At 41.0% G+C, this 27,429-nt stretch overlaps 1 long non-coding RNA gene across 1 annotated transcript; it reads right to left on the reverse strand.

The window, feature by feature from the left end:
* Positions 1–714: 714 nt before the first annotated feature.
* Positions 715–27,225, reverse strand: LOC115646557. The gene is made up of 3 exons (XR_003999058.1): positions 26,944–27,225; positions 25,871–25,977; positions 715–1,018 (listed from the first exon to the last, which is right to left on the reverse strand). It is a non-coding gene; the product is annotated as an uncharacterized LOC115646557 (long non-coding RNA).
* Between the last annotated feature and the right edge of the window lie 204 nt (positions 27,226–27,429).

Below are 27,429 nucleotides of genomic sequence, written 5' to 3' on the forward strand. Positions count from 1 at the left end.
TGTTTGCAGACTAATCCTTCGAGTACAGTGAAAGTCTTGAGTAGCTTACGTGTATTTTAACAGACTTTCAATATTCCTTGTAATGAAATTTCACTCAACTTATACTGAAATTCAGTGTCAAAAGGAGGTCTCTTTGGCATTTGCTTTCAGGGAGATAAGTGCTGTCATCCAAGGGCATCATGACCTTCTCCTCCTCTGCTCTTGCTGAACAGAAAAGAGTTGGGGCGGGCAGGGGGAAGAAGTTGCCAATAGGTAAAATTTTCAAAAGCACCTAAATTACTTTGGTGTTTTTGAGAATGAGACTTGAGCACTTCTGAAAATGTTCCCCGATGTTTCATGGAGAGAGGGGTAATGAGGAATCCTTGGCTCCCAATCTTGCCACAGCTAATTGCATTGGGGAGGAAAGAAGAGCTGGTCTTCAGACATCTATGTCCTATTAGGAATGTATATGTGGCCTTTCAGAGACTTTCATCCTTCTCCCCACACCTGCTAGGGGCAAAGAAACCCTACTACTGCTTCTGAGGTGTCCTCTTTTGCCGACTAGATGACCCCTTGTGTGATAATGAAAATAAAAGCCAACACAGTTAACAAAGACCAACTGTATTAATAATCATAGTTTTCTCAGAAATTTCCTCTTGTGCAAACGTCCTTTAGACAGAGAAGGAAGAGGAAGGCATTTTTATTAGCCCTTCACCTTTAATTTCAGCTGTGACTTCAACAGTTTGTTCTTTTGCCTTCATTTCCCCCTCCATTTTTACATTCTCAAATCAGTACAGTTCCTTTGGATTCACCTTGAGTTCCTCTTTCTGCGAGCAGACAGGATTGGGATGGTCACCTTTAACCATCCAAAGCAGCTCATCAGGATTAGGTGGACAAAATGATCCAGAAGAGGCCATGCTGACTGATCCCATTAAAACACACTTCCCTTTTCAGACTCACTTCCTGGCAGTGTATCATCGCTCCTTTCCCTTCATTAACAGAAGGTGTGTAAGCTGGAATGCTGTTAACTTGTGGCTGGCTGAAAATAGAGAAAAGAAAAGCGTTAGCATCTCATATTTGTGTGAGTACATCTGCCAGCATTTGGAATACCACCAGCCTACCAACTGCACGTTTTCAAAGGGTTATGATGCACTATGTGGGTCTTTGATGAAAAGCTCTGAACCCCAGAATATGAGCTTTTTAGTGTGGATGGTGTGTGCTGAATCATAATGCGGTATTGCAGTGGCATTCAGTGAGAAAGAAGAAAAGTGACTGAATTTATTATTTCCCCCCTTCAAATGTAGGATCTCCCGAGTTCCAATTAATATTCTACTGCTTGTGAAATTACAAAATATAAGAAAGATTAATTTTATATGTTAATAGTTAGTGTCTTGCTTTGGGGAAAATATAGCAGTCAATTTTTTTTCTTGTATTCTATATTAAAATATAGAATATAAGTAACTATCATTTGAACTCAATCTACAGTATATGGGAACTTCTAAAAGTCTTGCTTAGACATAAATGACTTTTAAGACAAGTTTTAAATAAAATAATTCTATTTCTAGAGTTCAGATTTTCAGCACTGACGTCAGACAGAAAGGTCTGTAAGTCAGCAATGGCCAAAAAAATACTGTGGCTTGCAGGTGCCGCAGGGGACAGATAATAGGATACAGAGCTTTTCACTCTAGGTTCCCTATGTTGAACCTAGACTAGCACAAAATATAGTACAATGGAATTGATCTGTTGCAACACATTTCATGGCCCAGGAAAAAACAGTTCATCTACATACAGATCACTATGTGGGGAGAGGGAAAGGATTAAATATTTAAATAGTTGGCATGAAGAAAACACAAAGCTAACACATTGGGCGTAGATTCCTTAAATTAGTCACCACAGCTAAATTACCTCCAAAAGTAAAGCATCCTAGAGAGTAAGCATGAAGAACGCAACAACTGGAGGACTGAAGTGAGTAGGTGATGGAACAGGAGAATGAGGTCAAAGAGGTATGGTGAGAAGAATCCATAAAGAGTTTAGACATCCTAAATCCTTGATTTGGATTCAGGGATGAACAGGAAACCACTGAAAATATTGAAGGATGGTGTGTAATGAAGCCTACATATACAAACACACTGTCAGGGCTGGGGTATGTGCACCAGTCAATTATGAGGTTGCAGTCAGGAGACAAGTAGCAGGATCAGGGTCAAGCGAGGTCAGGATACCAGGAAGTCAAGGTCAGACGCCAGACAACTAACAGATTTAGGAAGGAAGCAGGGTCAGAAGCCAGGGTCTAGAATCCATCGTCAGCCAAGGTCGAAGCAGAAGCAGGCAGTCTGCATCATTGCTAAGACACCTCCCCGTGCCCATGCCGGCTTCCTGGTTTATATACCAGCACAAGACAATCAGCAGACTGAGGGGCGCGGGGGAAGCTACCACTCAGGCCCTGCTAGGTAGTACGTCCTGCATTTGCTAACTTCACAGCATCCTTCAGCAGAAACCTGACTTAAGCTTCTGATGGCTACATGGAAGTGCTGGTAACTCAGAACCCCTATAGTTCCAGCTTCTAGCCCTGCAGGATCTTACACAAACTTGCCTAAGATGAAGAGATTTTTCAAGATGAAGTTTTGTATGTGGAGAATTATGGATGTTAATATGCAACATGTCCAGTTTTAGAGAGCCGTGAATATGGAGGAGGCAAGGGGTTATGGGTGGAAGATTCTATTTTTCTACCATTAAAAGTGTGTGCATAGCGGGAGAAAGTTAGTTCAGTACTTAGTAGGCCTGATTCATAGGTATTCTGTTCCTGTGCTTTTGGCAGAGGTTGCGGGGGGAGGAGGGGGGGAGGAAGCCAAGATGACTGTAATCCACCACTGAGCACCCCATATTCTAGGGCTGGACAGACCGCTATCCATCCCCAAGTGTCAGTTACAACAGACTAGTTGTAACAAACAATGTCAACTACTATACCTGCTCAGGAATTTGACTGCAATTTGTTTTCTTTTGTTGGGAAATGCAGATTCACCCAACTGAAAATGTTTGTGGGAAAGAGTCAGTGTTGTCAAATTTCCTATTTAAACAAAAATTTGAAAAGTTTTGGAATTGTTTCAATTTTTTCTTAATTAAAATTTTCTGGGTTTTGGGTCAAAATGACTTTTTTGTTTTGAGATTTACATTTATAGTAAAAACATGGAAAAATTTAAAAGGTCAAAATGGAAACCAAACATTTGAAAATTATTGAAACAAAATGTTTTGATTGACCCAATCTGATATTATTATTTTCATGAACATTTCTGATATTTCAACTTTTTGTTATAATTTAGGATGGAAAAAAAAAGTTAAATCTCAAATTCTCATGGTTTGGGACAAAGATTTCCCCACCCAGCTTTTCTTTGTGGTGATGAGAGAAAGAACCCATTCCAATGACTAAAACACTATTACTTTTAATTTTGTTTATTTTTGAGATGTCAAGATTTTATGAGTTTTTCTTGTTGATTTTCTAACTGAGCTAAAAGTTGGCACCAATTGATAAACGACACTTTCAAGAAAAAGGCAAATTCAGATTCAGCAGCCAGATATTATAAAGATAGGCGCCATATGTCTATGAATGAAATGATTATTCTAATGCCTGTGTAATAATCATTGTGAACTTGATGTTCCCAAATGCCTGAGCTAACTTGATCTAAACTGTGACCTGGTGCAATTAATAATAGTTCTTTGCCATCTTTGCTGCCAAACCTGGCTCCTTAGTGCTTACTGTCCATTACAGATTTCTGGGGTGATGCTAATTTTATAGCTATTCTAGTGTAGTTCAATAAGAGCACTATAATGCAATCACATAATAGATAGAAATGGCAAGTTCCTATTAGGTCATCTATCCCATCCCTGTCCATTCAGGATTGAGCCCTACATTATATTTTAGGTATCTTTCAATAAAAGCTGCAGAGGCTCTCATGATAAAAAAATAATTTTATCTGAGGTTAAATGAGGAATTCTTGGTTGTAGCCAGAGTTTTATGTTCGGTCAATTGAATGAGCACAGGAACAGCTGAGAGCTGAATCTATTTTTGGTTTCTGTGATGTATTCTGTTTCCCTCCCTTGTGCTATAAATCATTATAATCAAGATCTTTGTCGTGGATTTATCATTAGGTGGCAGGCTGTGGCACAAGTTTCCAATCAGCTTCACCTTTGGTTGTGGGAGAGAGAATAGAAAGCATTGCAGTCAGGAAATAAACTGCTAAATGCAAAGATGGCGCAGTCTCATTCAACAAAGCTGTTCCTTGTGTATCTGTAAGTCATGTTGACTTACTTCAACAACAAAGCCAAAGTTTTACTATCCCTGTAGAGCCACAACAGTTCTGGGAGAAAAAGATGGATTCTCTTCTGCCTCTAGCATCATCAGAATTGTGGTACGTGGTAACCAGAGAATCATTTGTATTGGTGACGTAAAAGGAAGAGAGGATACACCTTCATTTTTCAGAAACCAGGTTGAGACTGCAGGGCTGGTGGCAAGAAAAGCCATAGAATCGTAGAATCATAGAATATCAGGGTTGGAAGGGACCTCAGGGGGTCATCTAGTCCAACCCCCTGCTCAAAGCTGGGCCAATTCCCAACTAAATCATTCCAGCCAGGACTTGTAAGCCACAGAGAATGAATAAATACAGAAGCCCAGTAGGGCATTTTTACAGTCACTCTTTCCTGACCAGCGGAGTGGAGAGAGAGAGATACAAACTTTAAACTTTAGTTCAATTGGCTTGCCTCCAGCTCCTTTTTCCTATAACTTATCCCTGGAAGAACTATCTGCAAGCTGGCTAGAAAGAGACAAAAAGGAAGAAGATGAGGATGGATCAACTAGATCTCATTCTTATCCCTGTTGCCTGAAAGTGCCAAGTCCCAAAGCTTCTAGTTCCTTTCTTAAAAGACTAAATTTTCAGAAATGCCCTTGAAGCTAAACCCGTCTGTCTTAACAAAGACATCAGAGTTTTCTTTCTTGTCTGTCACTACAGCATCTAGTCCCACCTGCCTTTAATTGCTTAAAGAAAAAAAAAAAACAAAAAAAAAACCCATGCCCTTCTCCCTACAGGTGTGTGGTTGCCTCAGACACACCACTTTAGGGAAAAGTAAGGCCTGAGAAGAACAGAGGCACACATGTGACAGCAGACAATCCAATTTGCTAATTAGAACTGATAACAGGCAGAATTTATTATTTAAAAATCTCTCTCACCATGTGGGACTCTCAGCATGTTCCATGTCTAGCAGAGATAATTTTATCCTTTAAACAAATGCTGATTTCAAGTCATTTTAGACTGAACATCAGGTTAACCGCTTTGTTTTTGTTGTTGTCACTTTCATTAGAAATGGGTGCAAAGGAGCCCAATGCAGGCCAAGGTGTTAGGGGATCTAATATCTGAGCTCTGGGACACACGTAAGGCCCCATCTTTGGTTTTTATTAACAGTAATGACCAGATCTTATAGAGAACTTTTAGTTTTATTTTTTTCCTGTTTAGCATTGTGTAGCTTTTGACCGGATATAGGTTATGACATGCTGCATTTTCCTTGCTCCTTGACTGGATGCACTCACTCCCATTTTTACTCACACAAGGGTCTCTGAGGTTTGTAACATTTTTGGAAGCCATAAAAAATTTTGTAAAATGGAAAAATACTGTTTTGAACACTCAAAATTGGAAATATTTATATATTTTCTAATTTTTGTGAAAAAAATTTCAACCGGCTATACTTGCGAGACATTTCGTCTCCACCACAGCTCTGAGAACATCCACCCCATAACATAAAAGGACAACCCCTCTTTTATTTTGAATCTTCATTGATCAGACATTTGAACTCTCTCTGACTAGAAGTTCCTATAGGGGATATTGACTTTAAATATTTCAACAGACTTTCCTGAAGCTGAGCCAGATTTTAGCCCCTGACCAGAATCCAGTGCTTTATCCATTCCTACTTCAGACTATGCTAGTGACCAGGACTCGTATTTTCCTTACATACAGATCTGCTCCCCAACAATATAGTCCAGATGGCTCAAAGGCATTTTTTATGTTGCTTTAAAGCTACAGTGTCAGGGTTCTTAGATTTTAAAATTAACCTACTTTCATAGTTTCCCCGTATCTTCAGAACAGGAGTTGCAACAGGACTGTTTAAATCCAGGATGTGGATTTTCTGCGCTTGCAGATGTGCACATGCAAAATGTAACATCCATTTTTTTTTCATAGGCTTGGTGTAACATATCACCACTTACAGGAATGGAACATGAAAGCAAGGGACTCAGAGCCAGGACCCAAATCTGTTCTTGACTCACTGGTTTGAATTCGGGTTTCAAAGGAGTGGAACAGCTCCCATTGAAGGCAGTAGAATGTCTAGTCAAGAAACTGTCTATTCCAAGACTGAACTTGGCATTAGCCTGCCTTTCTATAAAATGGGTATCTTAATACCTGCATCAGAAGGGAGTTGTGAATCTCAATCAGTCAAGGCTCAGATGTGCCTGAGAGGCACAGCCACAAGTAAGTGGCTGTGCAGAACTGCCCTATCTGAGCGAGAGCATCAGGAGGCATAATCACTCCTGAACTTCCCAAGCCTTTGGCGGGAGCATGTCCTCTGCTATTAAGGTAAGAAGAGTCACACTGCATCAAACTAATGATCCATCTAGCCCAGTATCCTGTCTTACAACAGTGGCTAGTGCCAGATGCGTCAGAGGGAAGGAACAGAACAGAGCAAATATTCAGTGATCCATCCCATCATCCAGTCCCAGCTTCTGACAGTTGGAGGTTTAGGGACAGCATGAGGTTGTTTCCCTGACTATCTTGGCTAATAGCCATGGATGATGGGCTTAGCCTCCATACACTTATAACATTCTTCTTTTAAACACAGTTCTACTTTTAGCCTTCATGGAGGCCATGAGATGCAGCATGTTCCTCTGGGTGTACAGGTGGAGAGGTGAGGCTAGGACCTCGGCCCTACCTTCTCTCCAGGAGCGGCGCCAGGGTTTTTGGTGCCGTAGGCGGGGATCCTTCCCCGCTCCCGATCATTGGCGGCAATTCTGCGGCGGGCGGAGTCCTTCCGCAGCTCGCAGTCTTTGGGGCACTTTGGCGGTGGGTCCTGGAGCGAGTGAAGGACCCGCCGCCAAATTGCCACCGACGGTGGCAAAATGCTGCCCCCCCAATCCTAGCGCCCTAGGTGACAACCTAGGTCACCTAAATGGAAGCACCAGCCCTGCTCCTCTCCTTCCCTATCCATTCTCTTTGAGCTGGCTAGTGACCAACAGAGAATGGTCCTGGAGCTTGCGGAAGCATATGAGCTATGACTGATCACGACAGTAGAAAAGGCTTCCTGGCTCATGTTGCCCTCTCCTTTTGTGCAATCTAGCTCAAATGTCAGTGCTATGCTGAGGTCCTCAGGTGGCAGGCCCGAATATAGATGTGCAAAGTGGTAATAATATTTTTTCCAATATAAATATCTTCATCTCAAAAACAAAACATTTGTGGCCAGACTGACATATTCCATTTTACGCTTAGAGGGAATACTGCAAAGGTTACGCCTCCTCTGGTTCATTTTCTTGAGGGTAATGTCAAGATTCTGATTAGCAGAACATTTGTAAAATTTCACCCAGCAAGAAAATAAAACTGATATTAAGTGAGTACACACCACCCTTGCTGCTTGCACTCCTTCCAAATCTGCTATTTCATTTACTCTTTTTTAAAAAATAACAGATACAAAAATAGCCAGCTATCAAAGTGAGAATATGTCTCCATCTGCCATTTGATTCTGTGCAGTAGGTTGAAATGAGAATTCTATGACCTCTGTAAATCACATTTTGCTGTGAACACTGTGCTTGGCGTCTTTTCCAATGAAAAGAAAAGGTTTATTTAAAATTCAGTTTAAAAGATCTAGAGGCATTCATTTATAAATACAGCAGGAACTACTGGGATATTGGTTAAAAAGTTATTTAATCCTTTTAGCCCGCAGTATCAAGAATCAAGGCTTGTGTTTGATCCCTTGTCAAGCTTTACATTTTTGAAACATCACCCACACAGAATGTTTGATGCTTCCTGCTACTGATTGTGTTCAGCTCAGGTGAGAGTAAATACCATAGGTGCTGGAACTAGGGGTGCTGATGGTGTTGCCTCACCTCTTGGCTTGAAGTGGTTTCCCTTGTATACAGGGTTTCTAGTTTGGTACAGTGGCTCTCCTCACCCCCACTATACAAATTGTTCCCCTGATAAATACTTCTCTTTAAGTTCAGCAGTAAAGTACGTATTCATTCCTAGAAACAAGGGGGCCAGTTCTGCTCTCAGTCACACCCACATCAGTCTAGAACAGAGGTCAGCAACCTTTCAGATGTGGTGTTCTGAGTCTTCATTCATTCACTCCAATTTAAGATTTCACGTGCCAGTAATATATTTTAACGTTTTTAGAAGGTCTCTTTCTATAAGTCTATAATATATAACTAAACTGTTGTTGCATGTAAAGTAAATAAAGTTTTTAAAACATTTAAGAAGTTTCATTTAAAATTAAATTAAAATGCAGAGCCCCCCAGACCAGTGGCCGGGACCGGGCAGTGTGAGTGCCACTGAAAATCAGCTTGCGTGCCACCTTTGGCACGCGTGCCATAGATTGCCTACCCCTGATCTAGAGTAACCTCTGCTCCCTTGATTTCAATGTTACTTCATATTTATATGGATATAACCTGCAGACAGAATCTCCACCATCATAGTCCCTATTCAACAAGGCACCTAAGCATGTTTGTAACTAAGCACGTGAGCAGTACTATGGAGCTTAATGGGACTAGTCATGTGCTTCAGGTTATACATGTTTAAATGATTTGCAGACTTGGGGAATCAGCTTTTTGGGGGGTGAGGGGTACATTTATTTATCAACATCTTTAATCTTTAACACTCAGTCTTTCTCCATAACTTTGACTCCTAAATCAAAATTCAGGGGCTATGGCAACTTGATATATGGCAGGGCACCCATATACTATGATGATGAGCACGGTATAAGAGCCTATAGAGAACAGAACTGTACCATGATGTGACTAGAGAAGTGAAAGGCCTGGAGTTCCTCAAAGTATCCTTGAAGCAGAATCAATGCTGGTGTAAATGGATGTAATTCTACTGAAGTCAATAGGACTGTATGGTTGAATTTGGCCAGTAGAACTCAACACCCCTTCTGGCATTAGGTACATCAAATTTCAAAGAAGAACTGGGCAATCACATAAGTGCATGAAATGAAGCTGTTACTGTGCTTCAGTGGGTCACAGCTGAGGATGCCATGTTCAGGACAAACTGCTGAGAAATAGGGTAGACTCACCTGAAACTGGTGGTTATTCTTCCATAAGATATACCACGCCAGTAACAAAAATAAACTTCTCTCTGACTGCACTGAAGTCCAAACTGCAGTCTCCTTAAGCATTCCAGATCTTGTTTCCCCACCCAGACACTAGACTTAATGATGACTGGTTATTTAAAACCAATTTTATCAAACAAAGGGTGTTTCTAATCCCAAGAGATCAGCCACATAGCCGGGTCAATATATAATTCAGATCTTACCCAATAATCAGGCTGTTGCCAATCCTTTAGTATCTAATATCTAAAGGTTTATTTATAAGAGAAAAGAAAGAGGAGAGAGCTTAAGTCGAAGGAATCATATACATACAATCTTTGCAGAATTCTTGTAGCAGGTTTGAAGCAGTGATGTTACAGATTGCTTTCTTGTAAAGTCTCTAGTAACTTCCAAAAGGTTGGAAGGTCCTTAGTCCATTGGTTGGAATATTCCTTTTAGTGTCAGTCCATAGTCCAGAGATCAGAGAAGGAAAGAGGCAAAATGGAGATACTTCCAAGGTCTTTTATACCTTCTCCCATGTGGAGGGGATGCTCAGTCTTAGTTTGTGGAAAATTACAGGCACAAGATGTAGTCCAGGGTCACATGAGAAAGTCACATGCTCTTACTTGGTTGATGACTCATAGGATCGGCCATTACCTATATTCTGGCTAAACAGTCCGCAGGAAGGCTCACTAGGCAGGGATGAGCTTCTTCTATGTAAGAAGATACATTGTAAGAGTTACATGTTCCTTAATGCACCAACAACTCAAATAGTTCATTTGCAATGTGCTGGCCAGACTGGATGTAAATTACCTTGTGGGTGTCATCAGAGGAGCAAACACATTTGAAATACAGGTATATAGTAAATATTCATAACTTTAGATACAACGATGAAGGTGACAGATGCATACAAACAGGATTATTTTATTTAGCAAATCATAACTTTTCCACTGACACCTTACATGATATACTTTGTATAAGATTTGTTGCAATAGTCTAATAGTGGCAATATTAATGATAGCAATGGTCATGTTCCAATCGTGTAGCAACACAGAAGTAGAGTTTTTTTCCTACACCACCATAAAAATGCACAATTCCATCTGTCTAGTACCAAAAAAGGAGGTTTGACCTGATTAAGAGAAATTCACTGCCTTGATCATGAACATGTGCTGCACTGTCACAGATGATAGGGAAGCTATTTTATATCCCTTTGTGTCTTTTTGTACAGAACAAAGTATCTGAGCAATGTTTTCACTGTCCATGTTCTTCAACACGTTTCCAGCCACTGACTGACAGATACTCCAACTTCACAGTTTTTGCACCCATTTCAGATTTCCATCAGAGATGGAATGAAATGCTGAATATCCCAGGAATATGCCCTTCTCTACCAGAGCCAAATTCAAAATAATGACTCCTCAGTTATCTTATGAGGGCATGCAGTCCCTTGTATTTCCAGAACATGCCAACCTCACCAGTATTAATACTGTGAAGAAACTTCAGATACAATTATTTGGGCTTTAGAAATGAGACACATTATGGTTTCTATGTGTGTGTGTTAACTGCTATCCGAAAGTGACCCTTTTATTTATTCCCATCCTAGATAGGCCTGTACACGTTCAAAGCAGTGGCAGAAAGTGATATTTAAAGCATGTGACCCATCTCAGATAAGACCATAAGAATGGCCATACTGGGTCCATCTTGCACAGTATCTTGCCTTCCAACAGTTGCCAGTGCCAGATGCTTCACAGGGAATAAACAGAACAGAGCAACTATCAAGTGATCCATCTCTTGCCGTCCAATTCCAGTTTCTGGCAGTCAGAGCACTGGGTTGCATCCCCGATCACTTAGGCTAATAGAAATTGATGGACCTATCCTCCAAAAACTTCTCATTCTCTTTTGAACCCATTCATATTCTTGGCCTTCACGACATCATCTGGCAATAAGTTCCACAGGTTGACTGTGGGTTGTGTGAAGAAGTACTTCCATTTTTGGCTTGTTTTAAACCTGCTGCCCGTTAATTTCATTGAATGACCCTTAGTTCCTGTGGAAAGTGAAGGAGTAGACAACACGTCCTTATTCACTTTCTCCACAGCAGTCATGATTTTATAGACCTCTATCATACCACCCCCATAGTTGTCCTTTTCTAAGATGAACAGTCCCAGTCTTTTAAATCTCTCCTCATATGGAAGTTGTTCCATACCCTTAATCATTTTTGTTGTCCTTCTCTGTGTTCTTTTCTAATTCTAATATATCTTTTTTGAAATGGGGTGACCAGCACTATATAGCATATTCAAGGTGTGGATGGACCATGGATTTATACAGTGGCATTTTGATATTTTCAGTCTTATTTTTTATCCCTTTCCTAATGGTTTCTAACCTGCTGTTAACTTCTGCTGCTCATTGAGCACATGTAGTTATTGTGGCTAGTTCGTTGAAAACAAGATTGATTTCTTGTGTGGTAATGGCCATCATTTTGCAAGTATAGCTGTGATTATGTTTTCCAATGTTCATTACTTTGCATTTACCAGCATTGAATTTCATCTGCCATTTTGTTGCCCAGTCATCTGCTCCTTTTTAAGATATAAAGTATCGCCTAAGGGATGTGTCTGTCTGAACTACGTGCTCCTCAACACCAATCAGCTTTTCTCCAGCCTTTTGTTTAAAAACTCCCCTACAACCTTTGTAATTTTACATGTCAGCAATCTGGCTCCCTTTTGGTTTAGGTTGAGCCCCATCCTACCTGTACCAGTCCTCCTTTCCCAAAAGGTTCCCCAGTTCCTAATAAACCCGACAGTACCAGAGGGAAAATGCCAAAATATCATGAGGCCTATTGTTTCCATAACTATTCCTGACTCCAGACAAGCCAGAAATCCTCTGAGAGAGTCCACTCCAACTCAGTTTCAATTTTGAAAGATGCATGTTCCGTCCCACTCTACCTGCTACCACCCTCTTCCCTCTTTCAGATCATGACATTAATTTGTTTACCTGACAGGTTAATGAAGGCTAAGATTGAGACACACCCAACAGGATTACACCAAACAGCATAGGTTGTATTAGAGTGAGAACTATAGGGTCAATCTGTATCCAGTAGCCTAAATAAATGATTAGTCTTTATACTCATTTATAACTAACTTCCCTCTAGTGATCCTTGTAATTAGGAACAAAGAGTCCAAACTGCACCGCTGTTCTCAGTACTTTTCACTTTGGTAAAAGTTATTCTTTCATTCTCCTTCAGTTTATTGCAGAATGGATTCTGGGAGTGCTCCTCTGGGGACAATGCTGACCCTCGCAAACTGACAACAGTCTGCTCAAATTAAAGTTAGCAAAACATAGCTAACGATTCTGGTTCCCACAAAGCCACGCTAAATGAAAGTGACTCAAACCAAACTGAAATATTGCTCCTGAAGTTATTACATCACCTTGGTTTATAGCAAGGACATTGCTGCACAGACACATAACTGCAATAGGTTTGTGATTTTTCATGCAGGCAACATAATAAAACATTATTATGCCCAGATTTTTTTAAATGTCACTGAATTGTATCTCCTTCCATTTTGTTTAAAATTAATGTAATCAGATGCAGTAGAGTCTATGCCACCAGGATTGGACCCAAAGGGATTGATAGAGATTGTTGGGAGGAGTAACAAGACAGAAGGTCATCAAAATAGCACCACATTACCATCCCTTGATACTTGATGGAATCATGATAGCAGCTCATATACTAGATGACATGAATATTCATGCAAATTATTTAAAATCACTTTGTGACATCGGAATGACTCTTCCTGTGTACACTGTTGTACCTCACCAGTGCTGTAGGGAAGAGGGCAATGTCAAAACACCAGCTGACTTTGAAATGAAACCCACTTGTCTTCATCTTTTATTGTATAATTATTTATTTTGAATCGAACACTGCAGCTAGAAGCCAAGTTAAGCAGCAGGCACAGGGACTTGAGGATAACATTAGTAAATGTGTTAAAGAAATGAACCAAGTACTATTAATTCAAAAAACACTTTCCCATGGTACCCAGAGCCTTGCATGTCACTGCTTTATAAAAATAACTAGATTTGTTAATGAAGAAACATTTATGCTGAAGTTTCCTTCCGCTGGAGAGGGAGCTGATGGTGGTTCAGAGGCAGAGGAGATGAAAATAGTGTACCCAACTTGTAATGCTACCCCAAATTAGTTCCAGCCACAACACGCACAAAGCAACTGGGTAATTCAACACAGCCAACAGCACTCTGAGCCATTGCTTGCTGGTACATTGTTCCTAAATCAATTCTCTACTCTAATCAAACCTCATAACCCAGCCACACCAATCAATTTTCTCCCCCATCCCAAGATTCAGGAATGATTTTCTCCTTCCCCAGGCTCTTATCAGTTCCAGAGTTTGTTCTCATTCTTCTGCTCAGCTCCTGCCGCACCCTCTGCCCTTCTCAGACTGCCAACCCATCCTTGCCACCATCAGTCATCCTCTTCAATCCCTTCCCCCCAGGATCCTTCAATTCCTCTTCTGACCACCAATCCACCCTATCTATCAATCAATCTTCTCTACCCAAGGCTCCCTAATGAACTGATTCTCAAGCTAGCCCTCAAGGGTCCCAATCAAATCCATTCTTAGAATTCCATTCAATGCAATCCCTACCTCCTTTCCACTCCAGCCATTCTCTGAAAGACCAACTAATCAATCACACAATCCATTCTCTGCCCTTTAGGTACTCTCAACCAATCATCTAGTCCTCTAACCCAAGAGTCATTCCTCTGCTTCCAGTGAGTTTAGCCTTGGCCCGTGGACTCACCACATCTAATTAACCTACCACTTCCCTCAGCCATCCCTAGACAATTAATCTTCTGCCTCTCCTTGTCCAATTGATCCTCCATCTTAGTCACTTCATCCTCTTCCTCCCGCTGCAGGCCCGCTGGATATCTGCAGTCTTCTTTCCAGGTTCTCTGGCTCCCTTTTTCTTCCCTTCCATGGCTAGTCTGGCTGTAGCGGGGGAGTCATCCTGTTTGAGGTACTCTCCTCAGCACAGGCAGAGCCAGTGCTCCCCCTGCAGACTCCCTGCAGCATTCAGAGTTGAGCAGGAAGCAGGCAAGCAGTCATTTCTCCTCCTCATACCCCCAGCTAGCCAGTTTCAAAAAAAAAAAAAAAAAAGTACTATATGCACTGGGAGCTTGATACCCAAATATATCATCTGGAAAATGTCACCCTGTTGTTGGATTAAGCTCCAACTCTTAAACATAGAGCAGCGCGGCCACAGCAGGAATTAACAACAAGGCCGAAATCAGAAGTGAGCAATGGGTAAAAAGGAAAATCTTCCAAAATAAGCTGTAAACAGGGTCTGTGTGTGAGTCTGTTCTGGACACAGTCTTAACTGCTAGGCAGAACATAAGCAGCAAGCATTAGCACAGCAGCCATTCAGCTGTGCATATCTGGCATGCAGATCCTTGATCTGCTTTTTAGCAAGCAATGGCCAGGCATTTTTCGGTGAGTTGCTCTGCAGAGAGATTGAAAAAGCAGCCCCATTAATCCTCTTTATTGCTTTTCTGTTCAAGATGTCACCAGAAGCTGCTCAGCAGCATTATATAACCTTGTAATTCACAGCTGTCCATCATTTCTTTTATTTGGAATCAAATCTGGTCCAATTATCTTTGCTAAGATATGATCAGCATATGCCCTTTGTCACTAGTCTTCCCTCTTCCTCCTACTAGATGCTCATCATAATGCTTTTCTCATACTCTTATTCAAAGCTTAAACCCCCAGCTCTCACTTGCTTAGCCCCTTGCTAACTTCTCCCACAGTATGCACACTCCTCCACTTCAGTCCTGAGTCACAGTCAGAATCCGCACTATCCTTATTGTATCTGAGTAACAGATTGCTTTGTCTGTGATTAGACAGTGACTGATAACATAACCCTCCCAGAGTACAATGCTATCTCAAAAGAGAACAATGTTTCTAATTGAGACATGAACATTAGTTTCTCTCCAATGGGTAGGATCCCTTATTTTAATGCACCCTTAAAGAGAAATAGCATGGCAGATAGACATACATTGGGGCATAACTGAAACATTGCAGATAGAATTTAAGCATGTGCTGAATAGGGTTGGGGTTATTCACATACTCAAGTGCTTGTAGAATCAGGGTCTTAGCCAACCAGCATCAGATTTAGGATATCCTCAATAATTAGATACTCCTTTTACATAGTTAGAGGGTCTACCATAATCCCTTCATCAATCCATATTCCCAGATTGAATCTTCCCACAAACACAAAATGATTATGTACTTCACATTTATTTTATTTCACACCATGTACGGATCTGATGGTAGTGTCCACACAGCATTTGTTTGCTGTGAGCAAATTATTCCACTGAATTTAGCCCCATTTGTGGTTCACGAGCTGTTTCCCTAAAGATTGTAGATTGCTCGAACCAATGCAGCTCCCACCAAGTTCACTTTGAGCTCTAGCACTCCATCCTTTGGAAACAAAAAGGTCACCATGTGCATTGCGATCTGAATTCATTCATGGAAATCCAGTATTGGAAGGATATTTTCTAGACCTGGTCAACAAAAATGTGTTTACCTCAGGGAAAGTGTTGACTTTTGGCAAAAAAATTAATACCAAAATATTTTGACCAAAAAAAAATTTCAGCCAAACAACAGAATAGTTTGATTTGGAAAAGCTGCTGCTTTGCCTCAAGGGACTGTTTTGGTGCTCCTAGCTCCCGTTCTCCTCTATAAATCAGGGTCCCTGATTGGACAAGATCTCCCATGACACACCACAATCTCCCCTCTTGGAGAAGGGAGGCAATTCATCATAGGAGTACCTAGCCACGGTGCACTGTGGGAGATGTCGTCCAACCTAATAAATTCATTGTTTTTCAATGAGTTGGTGAACACATTAGCAGCCAACAGTGCTGGTGACGAGTGTCTATTTGATTGCTGGTAAGGAGGTGGAGCACCAAAAAGAGATTCACACCAAACCAACAATGGTCTCCCCCTCCATAACAGAGAAGGGCCCCAAAACCAAATGTCTGCTACATTTGGGATTCAAAGGAAAAAGCATAGGAACAGGAGTGAGGCCAAGGTCATTGCCACACTGTCTGGAGTGGTTCACAACCATGACTGCCAGCCTCAGGTCAGACTGCTAAAAAGTAGGGCAGACACCCCAAGCTGATTGTATGTCCTATAATAAGATTTCACCAACCTATTAACAAATGTGAACTCCTGAAGCACTATAACAGTCTCACCATGTAGTCACAGACAGTCCCATTGGGCATTCCAGTCTATCTTGCCACCCAGACAAACTGGACTTAGTGACGGTTGGTTGCTATATACCAAAAATCACAACAGATTCAAGTTGCTTCCAGTCCCAAGAGACCAGTCACTTACCCTAGGTCAGTTTGTATCTCAGATATCACAGCAAAAGACGACACTTGTAGCCAATCCTATAGTAAACTAACTAAGGATTTACTAATTCAGAAAAAGAAATGAGACAGTTATTTACAGGTTAGAGCAGGTAAACGTGCACACACAAATTATAGTCACCTTTTGGAACTGTAGAGTCATAGCAATCTGGTAGCACTGAATTTTAGAGCTAATCTGGTTGACCCTGGGGATCTCTGCTTTAATAGCTCCAGCCCTGTGAGAGTCCAAACAGCAAAACAGATGAAAAAATTTTCTTGTTTACTAATTTAAATTCCTTCTTTCAGAATTCAACCTGATGGGACACACCCTTTTGCACATATTGTCTTCATAGTTGTGAAGAGGTAAATAACAAAGGCTTTGTATTGTGATTCCCACATTGGCCCATTCAGATGTGATAGTCTTCTTAATGAGCAGAAGACAATCCCTCATGACAGGCCAACAGTTTCAGGGCAAACATTTTTTTACAGTTACAAAGCAAAAACTTCAATATTATTTTATAGCATGTGAGATTAATGTATGCAGCAGCTTACAAGCATTTCATAAAGTCTAAACACTCAATGCATTGTCATAAGTTCAATACCCATCTTAACAATACTAACACACAGGGGAAACTGACTTGTTTCCAGCAAGAATTGGTCAATACTTGGCTGAGGCCTAAGGCCTTGGCAAGAGCTGGCACCTGGCTTGCAAGCACCACAGTCACAATGAAAAGGAAACTAGAAGGGGACACCAAGCAGAAAGCTCTAATGCCCACTCCTCTGAGATGATGTCCAGGTTGTCAGTGGACACTGCTGTGAAAGATGACAGTCCTAGAAACTGAAGTCCCATTGGACAGCATGTTTCCCCCACACTCCAAGAGATGATCCACTCTCCATGCCAAGTCAGACCTTAGCCTCTCCTGTAAACCTGGCAGTAAGAGGTCAACTAAAGAGGTGATTTTATTCAGTGGACACTTTTCCACTGGGAACTAGACAGAGGCCACCTACTTCTTTTCCATAAGCCACCAGTCAGTCATCATCTGCAATGATGATCAGTCACTACTGACCACTGACTTGGACTGGCTTTGAACAAGCAACTTAAAAGGTCAAAGGCTCTATCTGCCATTACCACTCCGCAGGTCACAGGAACTGAATGGTTCAGTTTGTTCCTAAACTTTTTATCATTTAATATTTGACAAGTGGGAAAATATATTAGCTCCTCAGATAAAATGGAACAGGAACTCGTGCCATCAGATTGAACACTGCCCAGGGATATATTAATATGTTTGTCATTGAAATCTCACTCATAAAAATGCTAATGTAAGATATTAGCATAAATGTGCATCAAACAAAAAACAGACCCCTACATTTATATGTAATAAAATTGTTATTGCATGATCATCAAATAAATGCTGGGTATTATTAAAATGTGTGGTGAAGTGTAGCATATATATACATTTTACATTTACAGCATTAATTCTCAGCAAGTACTGTAGATTTTGAATATAATGTTCAAAGGAAAAGGTCATTATGGCTCAGCTGTTCTCATTGTTCCTGAGTCAGAAAACTGTGGGTCACAACAAGAAATGGATACATTATACCCAGAGCAGCCACTGCAGTTCTGTCCTGGTAGCTTGCTACACTACTCCTTCAGACCTGTCCAACCGCCACTTAAAGCTGATCCCTCTTGGCAGAAATCCCAAAGAATAGGCAATGTTGCCTTCCCTAATCCTGTACCATTGGCCATAATGAGCTGTTTAACTGTGTCCTCAATGAGACTGGAAGCAAGCTCATTTTACTTCATCTTACAGAATGTAAACTTAAAAAAAATGAAAAGCACGTAGAGCCAGATCTTCAGCTGGTGTGAAGTGGCATAGCTCCACTGAAGTCAATGGGTCTAGGTTGATCTACACCAGCTGAATATCTGGCCTCTATTTTGCCTTTTTTAAAAAATGTTACCCAGAACAAGATATTTTACTGGATTTGGGGGTTGAGTTGTGTTGGAGCAGGAGCCTTCTACATATTGACATTTACAATGGAGCAAAAGTCTATCTAAAGTGCTGACAATCCTCTGGTCTGCATTATGCTATTTAATATTGTTATTAGAGTCTCTATCAATTCCTTATGGAAAGGCTGGTTTGTAATCACACAGATGTCAACTCAATTTCATCTGAAACCTTTGCCATGTGGGGGAGCAGGAGTCATCTTTACGAGAAACCTACAGATTTTTGACCCTTCTATCTCTCTTCAATCTGAGGAGTTACCCCTCTCCATCCCAACCCCACTATATGACCCAGTGATCATTAATGTTCCATTTCAAAAGAATTATAAAGGAGTATAATTTTTATGTGATTAAATTGGTCCAACTATTTCTTGAAGCCACAAATGTATAATTTCCTATAAGTGCTTAAAGAAATCAATATACCAAGTTCATAAATTATTTATGACTCCATCAGTCTTCTTTTTTTTAAAAAAAAATGAAACAGAAGGACTCGTTTCTGGAACTGGATACAAATTTCAGCTTTCATTCACAAAGATAGAAAGGAAGTACATTTGAACAGCAAGCCAGCTAGAGGCAACTCACGTCCAAAGAGAACTGAGGTGTTTCTTCTTTCTAAGTTTATATATATTTTTCAATCCCAGATAAGAAATGATGGCCTCTGAACAGGATCTATACTGTTAAAAAGTTGCATATGGCTCCTTCTATAATTGGTATAGCCACATTTGGTGGGATGTGGGGAAAGTTACTGGTTTTGAAATATCAGTGGAATAAAGACATTTTGATTGTCTCACATAAAGTCTAAACTCATAATTAGAGTTTATGGAGCATCCAGATTCCTGAATGGTAACAGAGAAACATTAAGAAATGTTTTTTAAGTAGGTGTTAAAAAATGAATTGCCATAATGCCACTGCACATATTTTGCAATAGTTCCCTTAATGCTATGCTATAACTGTGAAAGACTTATGGAGATGCACTATTTATCACCCAAGTTATCCCACTAATTCAGATGCTAGGTGCTCAAAAACCTATTTGCTATTTTTTCCCCAACAACACGACTACTATGAAGCATTTATAGAGTGTTTTTTGTCTTCAGAGTGCTTTAGATCCCATTAGCTAATTAACCCTCACCGCAGTCCTTTGAGGTAAATATTTAATCCCCATTTCAGAGAGGAGGCAACTGAGCTACTAAGTGGATAAGTGACTCATACAAAGAGTGAGGATTAGAAATCAGTGGTTCCTGGGTCCCAGTCCTACACTTACACTTCACTATCTCTTTACGTTTTTTTCCTCTCTAGACAACTCAGAATCTTACTGACACCTGTTCTACCTAGTGGCAAAGTGGTCTCAGTATTAGGCTGGAAATACCTAGATTTGAAAACAAGCAAGGTTCAAATTCTAACAGGGGCAGCTCCCTCTTTAGTCCTTCTGACAGATAAAATTGAACAACATGCAGTTTACTCTCAGTATGTCTTTCTGATGTGACCTTGAAATAAAAGTTCCCTTCTGTCTTAGTTCAGGGCAACTGCATCAATATTCCCCCTTTGTGGTACAGGGAGGGCACCCATTTTAGCCCCCTGGCTCCTCGGCCATCACCCCTCTTGGGAAGAGACCCGGGACTCTTTTGCTCCTGACAAGGGTATTTCCAAGCTGCACAGTTCCCTGCCTACATTATGAGCTCCCTGTCAAGTCAGACTTACTCAGCAGGTGTACTTTGCTTTCTCCCCAAAGGATATAAACCGGGTAATTGCCCACAGTTAGAAGTTACCACATAAGCCTTTCTAAGCAAGCACATTTAATGAGAAAGCATTATAGAGAAAACATATTGAAACACCAAAAGAACCTACATAGATACTAATAAGCTTACCAGAGATCACCCCAACTCCAGCGAGGGCTCTGACACGTGACCAGTCTTTCAAACCCCACCAAAGGGTTTTTCATCATAACTGTTAGCTCTGAACAAGTAAACTCATGAATCAGAGTCCCTCCTTTACACAGTTTGGGCCTTTGATCTTGAGACCCTGGGATCAGATAATCATCAATCACCCTCTCCTCAGAAAGTAGCTTCAACAAGCTGATATTTTGCATAACCGGAGGCAGGGGGAGGAATTTGCCTTCACCTCCCCCTAACTATTTCCCAGGAAATCCACTTCACATGTGTGGTCCTGAAAGTAATTTCTTGTTTGCAACATTGTTCAAAATAGTCCTTTGCATTTAATACAATGGACCCCAAAGATACTTAAACTTAATTCAATAAGATCTCCAAGGATATTGCAGGGACATGCTATATCTATCAGAGTATGTCTTTCTGATATGACCTTGAAATAAAAGGTCCTCTCAACTTTATGTTGATAATAAATTATTATATTGCTTTTAAGTATGTAGAGATTTGGCCCAATGTTCTTAGGCCAGACTCTGATCTCCTTGTTCTCCACTTGTCCATATGCCTGCATCCCCAGCATGGTTCCAGGAAACCAGTATGCTTATAGTTTATAAAATCACTTTAGGCTAAAATGTCTTATTTAAAATATATTATTATTCCTTGAAATCTTCTATATCATTATTCCCTTTTGAAACATATATATATATATATACAAACACACACACCATCATACACACCATATATGTGGTGTAGAGAGTCATGTGATGAACTGTATTTATCATACACGTTTGACCACATCACCTGCACTCTGCCCATTAAGCCATCTCCATCAGGTCCACATCTTACATTCCAAATTTATAAGTAGCTTCAAATGGCTGCCATTTAAAAAAAAATAAAATCATCCTCCAAGAAAAGTGTTTCCATCTTTCTCCAGAAACTCCTGTTTCTGGCCCCAGTAGATTGTAAGATACTGGGCCATCATATCACAACATTGTTCTGTATGGAAAGGAAAGTCTAGGTAATTTTATTATTTTTTTCTCTTCTTCTGAAGTCCACAGAGTTGGGTTCATGGCAATCAAGATATCCCAGCACATGGAAAATAGGGTAATAAAAATTGTACAAGTAATTTTTAAAAAGCTCTTATATATGACCAAGATACTTTAAACATAACAAATGTGACATGTGCAGAATATAATGTGGTTGGTGCCAAACATATAGTTAGATGGCAAGTGTTCGGCAAAACCTCTATTACTCAGCTGTGGCTTCGGCACTCATGGGTAAAGCAGCCATCCTAGCAGTTGAATGAACCATTTATAGCACATCACATTAACATGTGTAGATCATCATCTTATATAAAAGAGACAAGGTGGGTCAGGTAATATCTTTAATTGGACCAACTTCTCCTGGTGAAAGAGACAAGCTTTTGATGTCCACAGCTTCAGGTGTCTTGAAGAAGAGCTCTGTGTAACCTCGAAAGCTTGTCTTTTGCCAACAGAAGTTAGTCCAATAAAAGATATTACCTAACCTACCTTGTCTCTCTCTCTCTTTCATCCTAGGACCAACACAGATACAACATGGCAAACATCATCTACATAATTCCACAGGTTATCCATTGGTTAGCTGGTTCCTCACACAATTTAGCAATTACAAACTGGAGGCAGCAGTTTCAGAAGTGTGTAAGTGACCAACGAGCACACAGGGTGACCAGACGTCCCGATGTAAGGTCGGGACGCACTTTGTCCCGATATCAGGACTGTCTGGTGGAGGACTGCAAGCTGCCGCCGGCACCACTCACCTCTTCTTCCTGAGGCAGCTCCCAGCACCCGCCCGCTGGCAGGAGCCTGCAGTGCAGCCCCAGGCACAGAGGCAGCGAGGAGGTCTCCGCTGTGTGCTGCAGGGGCGGGACTTGCAGGCGCAGGCAGTGGGCAGAGAGCCCCCCACCCCTGACCTCCCTTGACCCAACCCAATCTGACCTGCCCTAGGAGCCAGAGGGACCTGCCTGCCAGATGCTTCCTAGGAGCCGATCCAGGTAAGCACCACTGGGACTCACCTCGCCCCCTGGCAGGTTCCTCTGGCTTGGGGGATGGGGGAGACCTTCAGCATGCTGCTGGTACCTGCAAGCCCTGCTCCGCAGCTCCAGCAGCTCCCACTGGCACCTTTCCCGGCCAATGGGAGCCACCAGCCACGGAGCTCGTGCTTGTGGTGGGCGCAATTTTAGTTTTTCAGGTTGTTTTCTGGTGTAACACAAATTAATGGTAGGGATATGTAGTTTACAGTTCTGAACTACAGTGCATACCATAGGACAAATTGCAGTGGGCACGTAATAACACGTAAGAAGCACAAAGACTGCGCAGTTCTTTTCAGTGGCTAGCCATCTAGCTAACAGTCTTCAGCCGAAAACCCCAGCTGAAATGGCAACGGCAAGCGAGGGGCCAACTACCAAAAAACAAAAAAGACAGTGCAGATACAGGACAGAATGGGAATCCACTTACACCTGGATTCGGAAATTCTACAAAGCCTTTTGTAAAGCATGCAGGAAGGAGTTTAGCATTTGCCATGGCGGTAAATCTGATGTTAAGCGTCATGCTGAATCAAAAAATCATGGACAAAACACCCAGACTCACAAGAGCAATACCCTGGTCTCACATATTTTCAGCCAGCCAAATGAATCCTTCAATAACAAGGTTATCGCTACTGAGCTAACTCAAGTTTACAACACAGTATTCCATCCACACTCCTATCGCTCATGTGACTGTGAACTTAAACTGGCAGCTACCTTGTATCCAGATTCAACAATTGCGAAGCACATCAGCTGTGGCTCAACTAAAGCGGAGGCTCTGATCAAACATATGCTGTCATCGCTCTCAACATAATTTTTAAAAGACCTCAGCAAACCAGATGGTCCCTATTTCTCAGTTGCCACAGGTGCATCTAACAAGGGCAATGTGAAAACTTTACCCTTATCACTGACATACTGGACATATGAACATGGGGTCCAAGATAAACTGTTAGACTTCTATGAGCAAAGTGAAGAGACTGCAGAGGCAATAAGCAACACGTTACCTGAAAAACTTGTGACACACAAACTAGACCTAAAAAAAGTGTCTTCCTACTGTGCTGATAATGCAAACGTGAATTATGGAAAGCGACAATCAGTGTACCAGAATTTAAAAAAACAAAATGAAAATATCTTGCCAGCAAACTGCCCTGCCCATGTTGTGCACAATGACGTGAAACATGCTAGCAATACCCTAGAAGTTGACATTGAGACTCTGGTGATTAAGATGTTCAATCATTTCAGCAGTTCTGCTAAGAGAGTAGCAGCATTGAAGAATATCTTTGACTTTGTGGATATGGAGTATGCCACTTTACTGCGCCATGTTCCGACGCGCTGGTTGAGTCTTTTCCCTGCTGTAAACAGGCTTGTAAATATGTGGCAGGCTGTTAAGTGCTACTTTGTTTCTCTAGGCAGTGAGAAGTGCCCAAAATTTCTATGGATGCTGTTCTCAGACAGGGAAAACGGAGAACAATGTGAGGGGCCTAGCAAAGTTGAGGTTCATCTGTTTTTCCTCCAGAATGTCCTGAAAATCTTCAATGATACTGTGCTCTGTTTGGAAAATGAGAGTATGACAGCATGTGAAGTGTATGCCATAATGAATACTCTGAGAATTAAACTTCAGCAACGGAAAAATGACATATTCTTTGGCTCCAAAGTTGAAAGTGCATTAACTGAGATGCTGCCTGTCACTGCTGCATGTCTCCAGAAAGACTTCATGACATTTTGCAATATGTCAATCCTATATCTGGAGAAATGGTTTGATTTTTCAGTTGCTGGCTACTTGTTCAATACCCAGTGCTTGAACATCAAAGTTAATAGGGTATTCGAATACAAGGATCTGTCTGCAACTGTCACAGCTGTAAACCTTCAGAAAAGAGTGGATCTTGATCAGCTCTATGATGAATACTGTATCATCAAAGACATCAACTCCAAGTTGGAGCCTGGAAACTATTCAGTTAGGGAACTCTGGTCTCAAGTGCTGAGAAACAAGGACTGTAGCACTGAATTCCTGAACATGGCAAAGTTAGTGTCATACGTGCTCAGTATATCCATAAGCAATGCATACTCAGAGCATGTATTTTCAATCATGAAAGGTGCATGGACTGATGTCCAGAATTGAAGCAGCATAGACTTGGTGCGGAGTGAGACCCTTGTCAAAATGAATTTCCAGATGAGTTGCAAGGACTTCTACAGCTTTGTGATTGCCCAGAAGCAAGTCATGACTATGGCAAAGTCATCCAAGAAGTACTAGATTTCTAGCATATCTGAGAGATATGCAAATTGGGAAGTTGATTTATTGACAGAATAAAAAACCCGGCCTTTTACCCCTGTTGTTTGTTTAGTATACAAATAAATATGTATGTTTAAATATGTATTATGACTAAGTCTATAATTTAGACTCACTGATTCCAGACCTCTGTGATGTAGTTTGCTTCAGCTGTCAGTGGCTGAAGCTGGGGCTGAAGGCAAAACTGGAAGCCTCCTCACTGTGACTGCTCCCCTGCCCTGCAACTGGATCTGACTTTGCAACCAGGATCCTTCACCCCTGTCCTGCAGCTTCATCCGGGGCTGGAGCCGGAGCCCTGTGCCTCTAGCCCCATGGCTTCTACTGGCGGCTGGAGCTGGGGCCATGAGTCCTTGCCCTGTGGCTTGTGGTATGGGCTTGCAGCTTCCTAGGGCTGTGTGCCCCCTCTCATGGCTCTGGTCGGGGCTGTACCTGTGTTTATCATCATCATCATCATCTCCCCTCCTCCCCACCCTCCACTCGCCCAATGTGTCCTGATATTTCACTCTTGCGATCTGGTCACCCTATGAGTACAATTCTCATTGACATTCATTTGGACATTGTGCTCCTAAATCACTTAGGCACATTTGAAAATCTGGCTCCAAAATGCAAGTGAAATCAGGTTTAAGCTGCTTTTAGGAAAATGTTGGCTGAAATTGTATTTGATTGCTTCACTTTCAGTGTGTGCTTTTAATTTATAGTTTTCATGCTCAAACTGGAAATCCTTGCAGATTCTGAAGAATTTTGCACACCAAGAAAGTACAAAGTGAATTAAAAATGGCTAGAGTGAAGGCAGAAAACTTTGCAAGGATTTATATACCAGGCTGGGCCATGTATCAACTGAAATAGGATCAATTCAAATAGAGGAAAGAAAAAAGGCTTTTAGGCAGTAATTGAAGGAGAGTGACCTTCTGAGACCCCACTGATTACTTACATGATTTTCTTGCCAAGTAATGAGTGCTTCACAGCTCTGAAGCCCTAGTGGCCACAAATAGTGATCCTGGTACACTTGTTTCAAGCCCCAGGCTCAGGGTCTGCTGCCTGTGTATGGTGACAAAAAGATTCTCTGAACATGGTATATATAAGTATATAGATACTTTTTATGGATCTCTTTTGTTTCATTATCCAAACTTAAATTTACTGAGATTCCAAATAATAAAGCTAAAATACTCCCCTTTTGTTACCAATCAAAGCTCCACAGATGTGCATACAGGAATGTAACCTCTTATCGTCTGACATTCCGGACTAAGGTCCTGATTCATCAAAGCACTTAAGTAAGACTTAATGTGAAGCTCATGCTTAAATGTTTTGCTGAATAAAGGATAGGTGTAAGCATTTGCTTCATGTTACTCACATGTTTAAATGATTTGCTGAAATCATGGCCTGAGTGAAGAATATCAATAGGTGTTTCAACAGGGCTAGATTAAAATTAAGATTAAATATGGTCTGCATCAATCACAATTTTGAGTAATCCCCAGAATTTCAAATAGTCTCTCCAGTCATCACCCAGAATAGATTCAAGCTTCCTGCTAGAGGAAATCTGCTTCCTATATCCAAAGATGGACTCCTGTCTTCTCCCTGTTCTTGATTCCATAATTTTCCTTCTGTTAGAGATAGCCCATCTCACCCAAGCAAGCAACTGTCAGACTCCTGCTATTCTGTCTCTCATTCAATACTCTGCCTATGGACTCTTCCCTATCTAAATGCATTCATATCTCAAGGATCCAAAAAGCATGCCTTGGTTCCATCCCTGACTAATGGCAAGACTGCTAAGTAGGAAGCCATGTATTAACAGATGCTCTGTACATAACCACAGGGCTGGGTGGCTTTCCAGAATGAGTGTAAAAAACATTTCTAAAAAAAAATAGAAATTTTGCTTAAAACCTAGTTTTACAAACCACCACTGACAATACTTTAAAATTTTGTGCACACAAATTGTTCTAGCTGCAAAATCATTATACATCTGAAATACATGATGTACAAGCAAAGGATTAGCATGAGCCTTACCTTGGGAGAAAAAGACATATTTAGGCAGACTTTTCTAGCAACAGTCATTCCTAGGCATTAATTACTTGGCTTCTGTAGTCCAGCTGCTGATTCTCTTCTTGTTCCCATCTCTTCACTTGCCATTAGGAAAAACTCTACAGCTGCAGAGTTCTGTAGATTTTCTCTTAATTCCCTAGTCCTGAGGGTGTCCTGTCCATCTTACCAATGAGCTCCCTATTAAAAAAAATGAGCTTGGGAAATGAAATTAAAGAGACAAATTGAAACAGAAGGGGACTGATCTGTACGCCTACAGGTTTCCATTCCACTGCAGATAAATAATATCGAGATAACACAGAGATATGGGCAAAGGAAAATAAAACAAAAACCACAACAAATCAAGCAATATCCAGCCTGTTTGCTTAGTTCTTCAGCATGGTTATTTCAGATTATTTTTTTAACTCTTGAAAAATTATTTGAAGGGTCAAGGTGACTTGAAAATGTTTACAA

Source organism: Gopherus evgoodei, chromosome 1, assembly GCF_007399415.2.
Source record: "Gopherus evgoodei ecotype Sinaloan lineage chromosome 1, rGopEvg1_v1.p, whole genome shotgun sequence".
Taxonomy (NCBI): domain Eukaryota; kingdom Metazoa; phylum Chordata; order Testudines; family Testudinidae; genus Gopherus; species Gopherus evgoodei.